This window comes from Lepidochelys kempii, chromosome 1 (genome assembly GCF_965140265.1).
Source record: "Lepidochelys kempii isolate rLepKem1 chromosome 1, rLepKem1.hap2, whole genome shotgun sequence".
Taxonomy (NCBI): Eukaryota; Metazoa; Chordata; order Testudines; family Cheloniidae; genus Lepidochelys; species Lepidochelys kempii.
Genome location: NC_133256.1, coordinates 298,587,504 through 298,605,283, shown reverse-complemented (window position 1 = coordinate 298,605,283; position 17,780 = coordinate 298,587,504).

Below are 17,780 nucleotides of genomic sequence, written 5' to 3'. Positions count from 1 at the left end.
TTGTACAGAGAGGGAAGATATTTTACTAATCCCATCTCTTCTCAGTATAAAAATAACTTGAACACATGATGTAAAAAGTCACCATGAATGAATTTTTCACATAAAAATCTAGTAGGCATTTCTCTGCTTGTTGCTGCAGTATGTTCTATTCTCTCCAAGAAATCCCTTATGCTAAAGGATTTCATAACAGGTCCTTTGGTAATAAGCTCTTTTTCACAAATTTAATGTGCTGTCTCCATCCAGTGGTGAAGTTATAAAATGCCTTCTGTTCTGTTCTTTTATAATTTTCAATTTTTCAGCAGACAGTTGTATATATGTGAAATATTTCTCTGTGGATATCTTGTACTGATCCTAAAGTTCAGCTATTGTAAATTAAATCACTGGCTGTTACTGGTACCTAAACATACAAATTCCACAGATTATAATTGGTATTATTTTGCAGTCTAGCAGGAGCGGTGGCAACTACAATAATTACTATTGCATAAGCATTTCAATTCTAGCCTTTCAACATCCCCATTTTCAGTCCTTATAACTTTCATTATTCAACCTGATATTTTCCTGCCTTAGTCTCCATCCCAAAAGAATTTCCCCTCCTGACAAATTGCACAAAAAATGAGGGTTCACCTGTCATGGACTATTGGGAGAGTTTAAAAAAAAGATTTCTTCCATTATAAAAAGATACTTCATGACCTTCTTAAAAAAACCACATTAGCACCCAAACTGGTGGTGACTGAAAGCTGAAGTAGCCCTTAATGAGAATTACCCATGTGCGCTCTGGTAAAAATGTTTTTTGACTTACTACTTTTTATTTCTGGTAGTACCCACAAATGTGTGCAAACCTTAGCAAGCACAAAAAATGGCAAATTCCCTGCCCATGGAATAATTGTGTGAGCAGTCTCTGAATTTTTCCCCACCACCACCCGCATAGTTTTTAATAATTTTTGGAGCAAAGGTAGCCTGCATTGCAAATACAGTTGAGGCTAATTTAGCTGCATAGTCAAAAATGTAGTAAATCCAGACAATGAATGTGTCAGGACTCTGCAGGAGCTCCTCTCCTTCCATGCACATCTTGTAAAGTGAGTGGTGACTCTAGCAAGGACCCATCCTGTTGTAAAACTAGGCAAATATCTAAATGAGTTAATGTACCCCCAGGAAGACCTCTGCGTACGCCCCTCCCCCCAGGTATGCATACCCCTGGGTGAGAACCACTGATTTATTGCACACAGACTTTTCTTTTAAAAAACTGCTCCCTGAAGTTCTTGAACTATCAACTACCTTTTCAGGTTTGCCCAAGAGCTCATCCAATACCTGATGATTTGCTCTCTCAGAGCTCTGCCTAGCCATCTTCATCATTTAATTCTCTTCCTCTTCTAGAATCCTATGTTGAGAATTTTTAAGAATCCTACATTTTCAGAATTCCATGGGCATAATTGGCATGATGTGCAGTTATAGCTGCAGTAATTGCACACATAAATTATGCAATGCAGCTCTGAAAGTTTGGGCTTCAAACACTCAATAAAGCATTTCAATCTAGAACTTGCAATTTTATTCCCATGGAATGTCCTTTCACATGGATCTAACCCCACTGGATAAAGCTCATTAGCTAGCTGTTTCTGCTTTCAACATAATTGGTAAGATAGTCCACAGTGTTGGAATTTAAAATATCGTTAACACCTCACCGAGATAAACAGGGAAGTTCACAGTTCACACCTTCCTAATGGTCATGTCTCAATCTGTCTATATTGTCAAGCTTTTAGGATGTGAACTGATCAATCAGAAGGACTAGAAATAGCTTTATTTTTAAATGAAAACTAATCCCACTGTAGACTGTACATTGGGAATTTCCATAGCACATGTTTCTAGTGGCCCAAGTCATCTATAATTAGTCTCCTCTGTAAGAAGATCAAGAGGATGGTCATCTGTTGTGTCTTTTGTTCTTGCCATAACATAATAGGAAGAAACCACCTGATTAACAGTGGTGTATAAATAATCATGTTCCATAATTATATACATAACATGCAAGGCCTAGCTACATATGCACACCACTGCTCTGGTAAGTTTCTGAACACAGAGCTACTACAAGGATCAAACTATTTAAAAGGATACTACCTAGTTACTAAACACTATATCAACCCATCTGAAAACAGGCATACTATTGTGATGGGATCCCCGGGGTAAAGCCTGGGACTGTGGGACCATTGTGCTCCCTTAACTCTCCCCAACCTGGGCTGTCTGTCACAGTGCTTTGCGAGTGATAAGCAGAAAAGCCCTCCAGCTGCTGTTATCACTCAGGCACAACCACATTTGGAGTCCCACACTCAGCTAGATTGCATGAATGCTCCCAGAGCCACTCATGAATTACACAGAGAAAGGCACTAGCCAAATATCCCCAGCTCCCAGCCTTGTACCTCAGGAGTATTCCATCTTGCACTGTTCAAGATGAGCAGTGCACGTTTATTAACTGGTTCACCACTTCAGGTTTACAAATCCTGGTGCATATCCACTTTCTATTGATGAGCAGATTTACCAAACACTTCAGGCAAACTCAGTGGTAAATATAAATCGTAAAACAAGTTTATTGATTACAAAAAGATAGATTTTAGGCGATTATAAGTGATAGCCACTCTGACTTTGTGGTCTACCAAAAGAAAAGAAAATACAAGCACACAGTCTAAACTCTCAACCCTGTTAGGCTGGGCAACATCTAGATTAAGCCAGTGAGGTGAGAAACTGCTATCGCAGTTCATAGTACACAGGTTTCACCCTTGAAACCTGGGCCAGTCTTCTCTGTTGGAGTCTTCAGTCTTCTGAGTATCCTTGTTGCTTCCTGCATGGGGGGGGAGGGGAGAGGAGAAGAGGACAACCATGAGGCCACTGTGTTCTGTATTATACCCTGAGTCCATGTGCTTGGAGAACACAGTCCAGGCATTTCTGGTGGGCATTGCTGAGTCACAAGGTGAAGCAAGAGTGTCTCCTGTGCGTAAACCATTGAATTGTAACTCCTCTGCTGGACAATGACTGGTGATGTCTGTTCAGCACCCACCCAAGGGCATTGGGTGCCTCTTCCCTTGTCATTGTCTCTGGACAGCTAGTATCTGGGCGCTTCCCAAACCCACAGCATATTTTAGTGAAAATTGTACACCACAGTTCTTATAATTTTTACATGCATTAAATGATACACCTATTTAGATGGAACAATGGCTTTCAGCAGATCATAACCTTTCCCGGGATACCTCACAGGGCATGCTTTATATGCAATATCACAATTACATGTAAATGAGGACTACGAGGGTAACAGGGCGCTCCCCCAAGGCATAGAATGTCACAACTGAGTCACTGTAATAACCTTAGCGATTGGTGAACGAGTTTGCAAAAAATAGCAGCTGACCCAAAACCTAATCGTAACTCAAACCAAACATTTCTTTGAAGTATGGAGATGTTTGTTACTTTATATTAAAAAAAAAAGTGTGCACTTGTTGCTTCTCACAAGGAGTAAATGCAGGCCGTATAAAACGTCTGGTGAGCGAGCCTGCTTATATGAGATTGTCTGACCCATTCTGCAGACTCAGGAGATCTTATTTCAAATTTGTTGGGTGATCATTCAACCCAAATAAACTGAACCTTTTGCATGTCTCTCATAACTGTCCAAAATGTGTGTGTTTTTAGCTTTAGGGCACGCTACTCCAGCTTATCCATTCCTACATACTACTGAACCATTAATCCCAGCCATGTGATCTTCCAACTTTCTGCCTATGAACATAAAGAAAAATGCTTTCTGTGATTCCCATATCCCCAGGCAGTTGCTGAAACTTGCAATGAAACTGAGAGTACAGACTAAAAAAGATTGTATGTGAAAATGAATAACATCAAGGACATTGGTAATGTCACATCAAAATATTTATGAAACAAAAAGTTTTCCAGAGCTCCAGAAAGGAACAGCAACTAAGGAGCAGTTGACTTTTTAAATGTAAGTGCAAATGCCAGGGAGTTATATGCATGTGTATGTTTCAGCTCTCATAGCTCCTGCATAGTGTCTGCCAATTTCTCAATCCCCTCAGTCATAAGGACAGTAGAATTTTTCATGAAAAATTCTAAAGCACTCAGCACCTTCATTACAGATAAAATACTGCCACTGCTAAAATTGCACAAAACCAAATATAGGCAGGATATGCTGCAGTACTAAGGAGCTGATGTAAACATTCAACTTTATTTCCTGGTTCAGTCACCTGATCTAGCTACAGATGACAAAGATCAATATTCCCCATCACCTGACAGTCAGTCTTAACTGCCTCTACAACAAGTTATGTTTTAAAGCAGGTTAAAAACAAATTGAGTCATAAAAATGAAAATGTTTGATGTTTAGTGGATATTAAGAAGGGGCTTTCCCCCCACCTTTTAACAGGTGGGCTGATTGCTGGAACACTTTAACATACACATCATCAATCGCATCTCCAGTGTGGCTAAATGCTTCTTTGATCAGGGAGCTAGAGTTAACAGGCCAGAGGAGGAGCATTTCAGCTGTCAACTGTTGCTTGATAAAGCAATAAGACAGAGCTATTTTGGAAATAGTTTATTTTCAGGCATGTTGAGGGGGAAATGGAATTTGGGCAGATAGCAAGTTTTACTTTAAGGGTTTGTAACAAGGCACTTTACTCACCATTGGGAGGCACCCCTTTCTGGCAATTCTGGGGATTAGCTACACCTAGTTCAGCACTTACTTTCTTCTCTTCCACTGTTACTGCAACTCCATGAGCAGAAGTAGAGCCACATGGCCACTTTGTGACTCAATCCTCTATCCAGGTCACACTAGGATTACCCCTTCCAGGAAGGGAGGTCTTTCAAAGTCTACCTGCACAGTGTCAGACAGTCCTCACACCTGCTGCCCTGACTATATCACTTCCACAATGTTTCAGGCAATCTTCCCATTTGCTGTACTCAGCAACAACACTGCAGTGGGAACCTAGGTTCATCCTCTACTCTGGGTTCTAGTGCAGGACCTTGTAGCAAGCACAGTCTGGGTCCTCACCAACCTTATCGCTCTCTTGCCTGCTTCTCCTTCACTAACCTTCCTAATCAGACTCCCTCTCTCTTAGGCCTACTAGGTAAACCTTTCCTCATGAGTTCCTTCCCCCCCGGAGACAGACTGCAATTTTCCTCCCTGCTATCTCCTAGCTTTATGGAAGCCTTGCCTGTTCCCTCACAGCTGTGCTTCCTTCTAATTATTGCCCTCCAGCCTAAATCTTACCCTTGCACCTTAATTGGTGGATTGAGCCCACCTGGCCTAATTAAACTCAGTATGGCAGCAGGGGAGCACACCCCATCACAAGGTTCAATCCTAGAAGGTGCTATACTCCTTATTAAAGGTCCCCAAACTCCCAATGGCTTGACACAATACTGCCAAGCCTGTAGCAGCATGGGGCTCCCAAGTTACAGATATCTATGTTCCTGGAAAGTAAGAAAGTCAAGGCAGGAACTGGGAAGCCAGAAGCATCCCAACTGGAATTGAGTACAGCTGCTGTCCTTTAGCAAGGGGAGCACTGGTTGAGGGAAATGTGCAATCTCTGAGCAGCCAGATGGGCCTTTGGGCAGTTTGGAAGTATCTCCAGCACCCAGGAGATCATCCCAGGTAGCAGACAGATCTAGCGAGAGCTTCATGGAAGCAAACCAGCCCTGAGACTCTGCTACTATTTAAATTTGGGCTGCATTAAACTGAATATTGTTTCTTTCTGCTTGGACACAACCCCAAGAGACACTGAATTACTCTTAAAGGGGCAGTACACGGTGGGCAGCAGCACTCCCAACAGAACTTCCACAGGGCCCCAGCCCACAGGCAGGTGGAAAGTAAAAGAAGCTAATGTTTGCTGGTTGTGCGGCAGGGCCACATGCTGTTGTGTGTGAGCTGCTGAGTGCTGACTAAGTGCTCTAGGGTGATAATACCTTGAGCCTCCTTGGGTGTAACATTACTGAAGTCAGTGGATATTGACCCCTCTCAGGGGTATTAACCTTTTATATGAGGGCTGTTGATTAATTAAGGTTAACTCACGTGACTAACTCAAAAAAATTAATCCCAATTTTAAAAAATGATTGTGATTGATTGCAGTTTTAATCACACTGTTAAACAATACCAACAGAAATGTATTAAATATTTTGGATGTTTTTCTACATTTTCAAATATATTACAACACTCACTTTATATTATTCTTTATTATAAATATTTGCACAGTAAAATGACAAGAAATAGCATTTTTCAATTCACCTCATACAAGTACTGTAGTGCAATCTCTTTATCGTGAAAGTGAAACTTACAAATATGTCAAATTTTGTTATATAACAGCACTAAAAAACAAAATAATGTAAAACTTTAGAGCCTACAAGTCCACTTGCTCCTACTTCTTGTTCAGCCAGTCGCTCATACAAACAAGTTTGTTTACATTTACGGGAGATAATACTGCCTGCTTCTTATTTACAATATCACCTGAAAGTGAGAACAGGCATTTGCATGGTACTTTTGTAGCCAGCATTGCAAGTTATTTATGTGCCAGATGTGCTAAATCAGGGGTGGGCAAACTTTTTGGCCCAAGGGCCACAACTGGGAATAGAAATTGCATGGCAGGCCATGAATGCTCACAAAATTGGGGTTGGGTGCGGGGGGGAACAGTACTGTATGCATATAATTATAATTGCTGGAGGCATATGAAAGCACCTTAATGACTAATAGATTGATTAACTAAAGAAGCTTGTAGGGCATCTTAACCACTAACCTCTGCCAATTAACTGAAGTAACTCTAGACAACTAAAAGTTCATTGACCAAAATCACTCATACTCAGGATGGTTAGGGGGTCGAAAGAACATACTGTGATTAAAAACCAGTATTTTTTCTTTGTGATGCACTAATTTTTCCTGACTTTGAACAACTCTATGTGTGTCCTCTACTCATAGCAAATAAACTGTAAAAGGAATAGGAACTGATATGAGGATCTAAGGCCAGAAAAGAAATATTTTGGAAGTTTTCTTAAATTATCTATTTAATAGTCTAGTTTTATTGCTTCCTAATTTACCACAGATTTTATAGATTACATGTGAAGTGAATAGGACTGGAGATCTAAATTCTAGGGAGCTCACAAATATGCACATAGAATAAAAAAAAATGAAAATAAAAGGAAAGCAAGTTAATCACTCTAGTGAAAAGTAAGCTAAAACTCACCTATGCAAAGAAAGAATTTACTCTGGAAAGCTGCAGTGCTGAAAGAAATCTAGTGATGATAGCAGACAGCAAATCAGACATGAGTTTATGTGAAAAAGGCTGCAAAAAAAAAAAAAAAAAGACCAATGGAATTTTGGCTTGCATCCGTAGAGCATTATGTCTCAAAGCAAAGAGGAAATAATCCAGCTCTGTTCAGAATGCACTTGGAATAATGCACTCACTTTGGGGCACCCCAGTGACAGAAAGATATTAACAAGTTGGAAGGAGATCAGAGAAGAGCAACAGAAACTATCTGCAGGTGGAAGAAAGATTAAAAGACCTAAACATGTATAATTTGTCTAAAGGAGTAAAATATTCTGCAAATTCTTGAAGGAAGTAAACAACAAAGGAACAAAATTACTTAGCATGATACACGGGTATAACTACAAGGCAAAATGAACTGCAGGGCCCTGATGCGTTATTAATCTAGTGCGACAGTTTGCCAACTTTTTGAGTTACAATGTTTGGTTGCATTCCTCTAACCTGAACAAAAATAGACATATGCAAAAGTAAGCTGGATAGCCTACTCATAAACCTAACAGAGACCTTAACACAACTTTAATTACCTTACCTACACTTGTAAATTTCAAATACACAGTTACTTACCAATGACACAACCAAGGCTTCCTCAGCAGTGGGCTGCTTCTACCTTGCAGCCAGGCTGCACAGCTAGAGCAGGGCCAATACCTACCCTCTGCCCATCCCCCCTGGGGAATTTCAGAGTGAGGGAAGACATGTGTGATGGTCTCTGGGGGCAGAGCCAGCACTGGGTGCAGAGGCTGCCGGGAGCAAAAATCAGAGCAGCAAGGGTAGATTTTGATGCTGACCCACAGGCTGGGTGGCCTACTGAAGTGAGTCACGGGGTTGTGGTGGCACTCCCTCCCTGCCCTCCATGGGGGCTGGCACAAGCTACCTGGTGTCGCCAGTCACACACACCCCCACACACACCCCTGAATGTTCCTCCTGCCCCCGAGGGGTGCTCACACCACAGTTTGAAAACCTCTGATCTAGTAAGATTGAAATGTTATAAAATAGACATGCGAGAATCCTGTATGGCATAAGTACCTGATTCCTATCTATTTGATGCTACATCTGTATGTTCCTCAAAAATTTGAGGGTCTGCCCTTTGGCACTGTCAGATTTCTAGTGGCTGGTTTATGCTCCAGTTTTGCTTCATGAAACTTTATAAATCATTTGTGGAAAAGAGGGAGGCTTTCCTCCCTGAAACACAGCAATATTTACAAGAAGCTAAACGTTTTCCTAGTATGTAGTATTCATTAAAAAGTTTGCTAGTTGTTTCATGTAGGGAAACAAGTCTACAAAGGACAATCTTCTAATGAGACAATGTGGGTGAGGTAATATCTTTCACCAGACCAACTTCTTTTGGTGAGAGAGACAAGCTTTCAAACCTACACAGACCTCTTCTTTACCAACTGAAGTTGGTTCAATAAAAGATATTACCTCACACACCTTGTCTCTCTAATATCCTGGGACTGACATGACTACAACTACACTGCACACAATCTTATAATGATTCTTTTAGTTATTAATTCAAACTATACTTTGGAGACATTTTTCCTTAAGCTTTTTTTTTGGGGGGGGGGGGGCAAGTGCAGGGTAATGGTCCATTAAGTATGTCAAGCAAAAGAAAATTCTCAGTGACTGTCATAAATATAAAGGGAAGGGTAACCACCTTTCTGTATACAGTGCTATAAAATCCCTCCTGGCCAGAGGCAAAACCCTTCCCCTGTAAAAGGGTTAAGAAGCTAAGGTAACCCCGCTGCCACCTGACCCAAAATGGCCAATGAGGGGACAAGATTCTTTCAAATCTGGGGGGAGGACACAAAGGGTTTGGTCTGACTATGTGATGCTTTGTCAGGGAACAGATCAGGAATGCAGCCTTATAATTCCTGTAAAGTTAGTAAGTAAGTAATCTAGCTAGAAAATGTGTTAGATTTTGTTTTGTTTAATGGCTGGTAAAATAAGCTGTGCTGGATGGAATGTATATTCCTGTTTTTGTCTTTTGTAACTTAAGGTTTTGCCTAGAGGGATTCTCTGTGTTTTGAATCTGATTACCCTGTAAGGTATTTACCATCCTGATTTTACAGAGGTGATTCTTTTACCTTTTCTTTAATTAAAATTCTTTTAAGAACCTGATTGATTTTTCATTGTTCTTTAGATCCAAGGGTTTGGGTTTGTGTTCACCTGTACAAATTGGTGAAGATTCTTACCAAGCCTTCCCCAGAAAAGGGGGCGTAGGGCTTGGGGGGATATTTTGGGGGAAGACGTCTCCAAGTGGGTTCTTTCCCTGTTCTTTGTTTAAAACACTTGGTGGTGGCAGCATACGGTTCAAGGACAAGGCAAAATTTGTACCCTGGGGAAGTTTTTAACCTAAGCTGATAAAAATAAGCTTGGGGGGGGGGTCTTTCATGCAGGTCCCCACCTCTGTATCCTAGACTTCAGAGTGGGGAAGGAACCTTAACAGTGACTATCAGGAAAAGCCTAATCTCAAAGGATTTCTCAATGAAAGCACTTTCCAAAAGAAGAACAGTCTCCCAGGAAAAGTGATGGAAGTCTCATTGTTTGCATGTGTAAGCAGGATCTGAATAAACTCTCCCCTGCCAGCTAGTTGGGGAGGGGTGAGACTTCAGGAGCAAACTGTATTTACATGAACACACCTACTCTGCATATGTATCCAGCAGACAGGAGTTGTGTAACTCCAAGTGATCAAGTTTGGCTGGTGTTGGGTCACAAATCACTTTAGTACTGAATGCAGGGGTAGTGGAATGTTGTTAGCAATGTTGTTATCTTTATTGTATGAGTAAAGGGGAGCAGAACTGTGCTGAGCCTATCCCAATTGAGGGATCACCGTCAGTTGAAAGGGACTTGCTAAGCCAAAGGCTCAAATGCCAGACCCCTCTGAAAGTAAGGGGGAATAGGGACAGGTGTCCCTGCCAGAAGGTATAGACTCTTCCTAAGGGTTTAATATGTTCATCCCCACTGTTCAAAGTTAGAGCTAAATAGGGTATATTAGGAGTCTTGTTATTGTAAGTGCTCAGGAATAGCTGAAATCACTTGCCCTGTTGGGACAGCATTTCTACCCAGCCTCCTAAGAGCTGAAAATCACTAAGGACTGACAATCATTAAGAGTTGTGTGGAACTTCAAGAGACTGACCTGCAGAGGTCACAGCAGAGAGGCGGGTGGCAGCAGAAGGAGAACAACAGACAGCTGGCAGGAGCAGCAAGCAGGGCATCCAGCAGAGACTAACAGCAACTGGTGGGGTGGCCAGCCAGAGCAGGTGTTCAAATGGCAGAGCAAGCAAGGTGCCTTCTTCCCTAGGTGGGAGGTGAACTCACATAGATGCAGCTCTGAACCCTGGGTCCTCACTGACCAAGGACAACCACTGAGTGAGGTATGGTGAGGAAGCAGAGAGGGGCCCAGAAAAGGAACTCTTGGTTGTAGAACTCAAGAACATGAAGCAGAAGACACTTCCCCACACACTCAGGGGTGGGCATCCTGCTCACAGTTTTATATTTATGAATCCTGCTTGTGGCATTTTTCCTAATGTCAGGTGACTTCCCTCTTTCCATTAAAAGTTTCTTTTCTACCCTCAGACTCTGTGCTTGAAAGTAGGGAAGTATTGCCTCTCAGAGGCACCTAGAGAGGGTGTGTAATTTCCCCAGGTTACTGGGTGGGGACTTGAGCAGGTTCTCTGTTGTATTGTTGAAGAGGGCCCCCTAGATATTGAACCTGGCCCAGGTTGCTGCTGGCTCCACTTGGCAGAAGGGTTACACATGTTTACTGTAATTTGAATCATAACAAAACCTTCAAACCTATTCTGTAAGGAAGATCTAAAGGGAGATCATGTCTTACTAATCTATTAGAGTTCTTTGAGGGGGTCAACAAAATGTGGACAAGGGGGAATCCATTGGACATGGTGTACTTATATTTCCAGAAAGCCTTTGATAAGGTCCCTCACCAAAGGCTCTTACGTAAATTAAAGTTGTCATGGGATAAGAGGGAAGATTCTTTCATGGATTGAGAACTGGTTAAAAGACATGGAACAAAGGGTAGGAATAAATGGAAAGGGGTAACTAGTGGTGTTCCCCATGGGTCACTCCTAGGACCAATCCTATTCAACTTATTCATAAATGATCAGGAGAAAGGGGTAAACAGTAAGGTGGCAAAGTTTGCAGATGATACTAAACTGCTCAAGATAGTTAAGACCAAAGCAAACTGTGAAGAACTTCAAAAAGGTCTCACAAAACTAAGTCATTTGCCATTTTGTTGTCCAATCAAATGTACTCTAAAATAATGCACATTGGAAAAAATAACCCCAACTATATATACACAATATGATGGGGGCTAATTTAGCTACAACTAATCGGGAGAAAGATCTTGGAGTCATCATAGATAGTTCTCTGAAGACATCCACGCAGCGTGCAGCGGCAGTCAAAGAAAGCAAACGGGATGTTAGGAATCATTAAAAAAGGGATAGAGAATAAGACAGAAAATAGCTTATTGCCCTTATATAAATCCATGGTACACCCACATCTTGAATACTGCGTACAGGTGTGGTCCCCTCATCTCAAAAAAGATATACTGGCATTAGAAAAGGTTCAGAAAAGGGCAACTAAAATTATTAAGGGTTTGGAATGGGTCCCATATGAGGAGAGATTAAAGAAGCTAGGACTTTTCAGCTTGGAAAAGAGGAGACTGAAGGGGAGATAGGATATAGAGGTAAATAAAATCATGAGTGGTGTGGAGAAAGTGGAATAAGGAAAAGTTATTTACTTGTTCCCATAATATAAGAATTAAGGGCCACCAAATGAAATTAATGGGTAGCAGGTTTAAAACAAATAAAAGGACGTTCTTCACTCAGCATACAGTCAACCTGTGGAACTCCTTGCCTGAGGAGGTTGTGAAGGCTAAGACTATAACAGGATTTAAAAGAGAACTGGATAAATTCATGGAGGATAAGTCCATTAATGGCTATTAGCCTGGATGGGTAAGGAATGGTTTCCTTAGCCTCTGTTTGTCAGAGGCTGGAGATGGATGGCAGGAGAGAAATCATTTGATCATTACCTGTTAGGTTCACTCCCTCTGGGCCACCTGGCATTGGCCACTGTCGGTAGACAGGATACTGGGCTGGATGGACCTTTGGTCTGACCCAGTATAGCCATTCTTATGAACAAACCTGCATTTGCAGAAGGATGAACTAGATGACTAATAGGCTTTGAAAAGCCTAATTTCTTTGTTTATTTGCCTTGGGAATACAATACTGTGTTTTTAAATAAACGCAGTCACTAGGGGATGTTTTGTTTTGCTTTGTGTACCTCAGAATAAAATTAACGCTAGGTAGAGTAGTATTTCTGTGGACCTCTGAATTTTCCCCATCCAGATCACAGGTAATCAGATTTACTGTACTGTTTGAATAGCCTCTGTTGTTCTTATGAGGCATGACAGCTCTTATTTTACACTACTTAAATCATGTGAGATGACAGGCAGCCACCTACTGGAAATAACAATTATAGGCATAAATAATGCGGATACACATGATTCCTGAATTCCATAAACACATTAAGGTAGCCATGTCTTTCAGATTTACTCTCCTTGGTATCTCAATACCTATGTTATTTGGGCAATGTGAGGTTTCAGGACAAATTTATGATGATTGCCTGTTTTTCACATTCTTTATAGAGTACCCCTCCCTCTCTCAGATGATGTGACTGACTCACTAACAATCCAGAGATGTGAAAATCACTGTCAGTTTCTTCTTTAGTAGAGATTTGTGTCTGAGAGAAAAAATTCACATTATCTTCAATGTAATGAAATTCAGACACCATGCCTGTCTTTCCTCCCATAGACATGGCAGAATATTTTGGGAGCCTTGATGTTCTCTGCTTATATTTTAAAACGTTTCATACAATGTACACATCTTGTGCCAATGCAAAAATCCATCAGATATACCATGTAACAGTCACCTGGTTTATGTGGGAACATGAGTGCAATGAGGAAAGCAAGCAAGCATGATATTGTGGTTAGGACACAGCGCTGAGAGCCTAGAGACCTGGCTGTGCCTCAGATTGTTTGTATAACCATGGGCTTAGTTTTCCCAAACAGGAACAGTACTTACCTTCTTCACAGGAGTGCTAGGAGAATAAAATAATTAATCTAAACTGCAACAGATGTGAAAAGTTCTTGCAAAAGTGCATACAAAATGTTATGTGGCAGCCTCAAAGGAGTGTTTTGCCCCTAGGTACCACTCTTATCTCACAGCTGTGAATATAAGTGGTGCTAATATTGGGCCCAGAGAGTGGAAGGAGGAAAGGAAGTACCATGATTGCCCTGAAAATGTTTCTACCATTTTGAAAGATTTCACTGGTTTGCAAGATATTTCCTGTTTGCGCAATGGGGAATACTGACAGCATTGATACTCACACCTAGGCAAGTAGAAACATTTTAAATGCAATCATTGTTGATTTGAGGGGAAAGTGATAATGGAGACAGAGTAGAGCACAAGACATGGAGAGGGAAAGAGAGAAAACAGAATGGGGAACATGGGAGACAAAGTCAGTTTCTAACATTTATTAGCAGACATCCGTTGCCTGCAAAGGCATTTAATCTAGTTTCTTTTTTCAGAAGGGGTAAAGAAATCAGAATGAAGGTTGTGCGCACATTAGACATGCCCAATTGCTGAAATTTGCTGTATTTGCATGAATAATTGTTTCACTTGTTTGTACACAAGTGACAAAATTTGTAAGTTAAACTAACCGCACTTGGGCTGACACATAACATTGCATGCGCTTCCCTCTAGCTGGTTACCTTACCCTACTTGGCAGCTATGGCAAACTCATTAAGCTCTAATGTGGACCAGCCACTAGAAAGGGACAAAGACCCACATTCTCCTAAATCGAGTTACACAATCACAATTTAAATGTTTATGTTAAGAACCAACTGTGTCAAATTCAGCCTCTGGATTTCATGATGAATTTGGCCTGTTAGGAGAATTTATTCCTGATATTCACACAGCTAGAATGTATTAGCGTATGTATCCCTGCTGTTGTGGCATGCAGCCATGATATACACCTTACCTTACTCAGAGTCTAGAGAACACTGACACAACAAAGACATTTCAGCTCCACAGGAGTTGTCCTGGGGAAATAATGCACCACTTTTCATTAGATCAGTAGATAAAACTCTACATAAATTCAAAGCCAAAAATCTTGCAAATACCAGGTATTGAAGTAAAAGGAATAAAAACACATGGGGCTCTTCAGTCAAGGGTCACTTACCACATTCCATCCCCATTCACCACATCCAGCTCAGTGCTAGGGGAAGATGAAGGATGGATGATGGCAGTAGCAGCAGCAAGACACCAGCTAAAAAGCATTCTCCTTCCCATTCATCCCCAAGACGCAGTTCTGCTAACGGCAGTGATGCATGAAGAAAGGGTTGTCAGAGTTTGATATAAAAATGCAGACTGCAGCTTCAGCTGATTATAACATGTTGCATAAATAAATTATATGACTCTGTAAAATAGACTGTTCAGTTTAAATTGGGAAAACTGAGAGCAGTATGTGTTCTCTCATGCAATTATCATATATGCCATGCAGACTACAGATAGATTACAGAAGCTCTGTAGGAGAGAAAGAAGGCAAAAGTTTCTGTTGCGACACTCTGGGACAGAATTTAAGTGTTTGAAACTTAACTAACTGTATTAGAATTAAATATCTAAGACACTAACTAAAAGAGGGAGAGACCAAGTAGATAGATTTTTGGGTCTACACCAATGTACAGTTGAGTTCTCATTAATAAGTCCTCAAGGCCATGAGGAAGCTATATCCAGTGTGACAGACCCAGACCAGTGGGGTACAGGAGTCTGGTCTTATTGGGATCCAGGAAGTGGGAGGGTGAAGCTTGCTCACTGCTAAAGGATCCCCCCCAGCCTAAGGGGGAGATCCACAGGACCTGGGAAGCCAAATAATTACGGGGAACAACTAATGAAAAACAGGGACGGGAGTGCGGTCAAAGGGTCAAACAAAGGGAACTGGACGGGGACACCAAGCAGAGAACCCCGGACAGCGCCCACCGCTCCTCAAAGGCGTCAGTGGATGCCACACAGAGGAACTCTGCCCGGAGGCATGAATGGACGGAGGATCGGAAATAGGCCCTGCAGTCGCAGGAGACTCCATCGGCCAACCTCCTCACGCTGGTTTTATAGATGGCCACTTTAGCCAGGGCCAAGAGGAGGTTGACCAGGAGGTCCCGCGACTTAGTGGGGCCATGGACAGGGAGTGCATAGATAAGAAGGTGAGGAGAAAAGTGCAACCAAAACCTTAACAAAATATTCTTGAGGAGCCGGAATAGGGGCTGCAACCTGGCGCACTCCAGATAGACGTGCACCAGGGTTTCCCTCATGCCGCAAAAGGGGCAGGTGTCTGGGATTGGGGTGAACTGTGCCAAGTACACGCCCGTGCTCACGGCCCAGTGAAGGAGCCGCCAACTAATATCCCCGGCGGGCCTCGGAACTAAGGTAGAACAGAGGCGAGCTCCTCACCCTCTAGAGGTGGCAGGAGGTCCCGCCACTTTGTGTCAGGGCGGGACACGAGGGTGAGGACACGAAGGGTATGGAGCACGAGCATGTAGAGATGTTGTTTTGGCGCGGTCTGGAACCGGACTGGCTGCAGCTCATGCAGCCGGCTCACGGTGAAGGGGTGGGGGGGGGGTCAGTTGGGTCCACGGGGCAGGGACCCGATGAAAAGGTCCAGAGCGCCTGGGGTGGAGGGTGGGTGGGGCGTGCCCTCTTGCAGAACCCGGTCGAGGTAAACCCGAGCAGCGGGCGGCAAAGCGGCCCTCACCTCCTGAAGCACGCGCAGGGCAGTACGAGGTCTGGAGAGCCCCATGCGCTGAGCGAGCGTCAGGGGATCCAGCCAGTCTCCCCAGTCGTAGTCCAGGAGGTCTCCGACTTTGGTGACTTCTGCCAGGACCAGCCTCTGGTGCACCGAGCGGGACTCCGCCGCCTGCACACGGAGCTGGGGGTTGTGTAGCAGGGGCTCCGCGAGGAGATCTTCCCCCACGGAGGCCGCCATGGACCTGGTCGCTGCAAACAGTTTCCAGATCCGGAGGAGGTCCCGGTAGAAGACCGACAGCCCAGAGAGGTCTCGCAGAAGACCCCTCGGATGGAGATAAAGGAGCTGCCGGTCATATCGGAGCCCTCGGAGGCGGCGCAGGAAGGCGTGCGCCAATATGCTCCACACTGGACTACCTGCACCATAAAGGGGCCTCTGCAGGGCCTGGAGGTGGAAGACATGGACCTGAGTGCGGAGACACTTCAGGCCCTGCCCTCCCTCCTCCAGGGGCAGATGGAGAACCCCTGCAGAGACCCAGTGCAGTCCTGACCAAAAGAACTCCAGAATCAATTTCCGGAGGTTGGCCAGGAAATCCGGGGCCGGAACGAGGGTGTTCAGCCGGTACCAGAGCATTGACAGGACTAGTTGATTGAGCACGAGTGCCCGCCCTCGAAAGGACAGACACTGGAGCAGTCCTGTCCATCTCCGGAGCCGCTCTACTACCCTGCCCTCTAAACCGTGCCAGTTCTCCAGCGGAGACGGATGCGTGGCAGAAAGGTAAACGCCGAGATAGAGCAGCGGACCCGCGCTCCACCGGATGGCTTGAAGTGTGGGTGGGAGGGAGCTCGCCTGCCGCCAGTCCCCTACCACCCAGCCAGAGCTCTTGACCCAGTTGACCCAGGCGGAGGAGGCTGCCGAGTACACAGCCTGGCAAGCCTCCACCCGCGCCAAGTCGCCCGGGTCTTGGGCCACGAGGAGTACATCGTCGGTGTATGCTGACAGGACCAGCCGCAGCTCCGGCTCCCGTAGCGCCAACCCTGTCAACCTCCTGTGGAGGAGACGGAGGAAGGGCTTGATCGCCAGATCATACAGCTGGCCTGAAAGGGGGCACCCCTACCGTACTCCTCGCCCGAAGCTGACCAGTTCGGTCAGGGTCCAGTTGAGCCTGACCAGACACTCTGCAGAGGCGTACAGCACCTGGAGAAAACCCACAAACTGGGGACCCAAGCCAAACGCTCACAGAGTGCCCAGGAGATACCCGAGATCCACCCTGTCGAATGCCTTCTCCTGATCCAGGGACAGGAGGGCGAACGACAGACCATCCCTACACCCGAGTTCCAAAAGGTCCCGGACCAGATATATGTTGTCGAAGATGGTACGGCCCGGGACGGTGTAGGTCTGGTCTGGGTGGATCACGTCCACCAGCACAGACCCTAGCCGCAGTGAGATGGCTTTCGCTACGACTTTGTACTCCATGCTGAGGAACGAGACGGGACGCCAATTTCGTAAATTGCGGAGGTCCCCCTTCTTTGGCAATAAGACAAGCACGGCTCGCCTGCACGAAAGAGGGAGGACCCCGCTCTGCAAAAACTCGGCCCAGACGGTAACTAAGTCTGGGCCGAGGACGTCCCAGAACGCGCGGTAGAACTCCACAGTCAGCCCATCCATGCCCAGAGATTTATT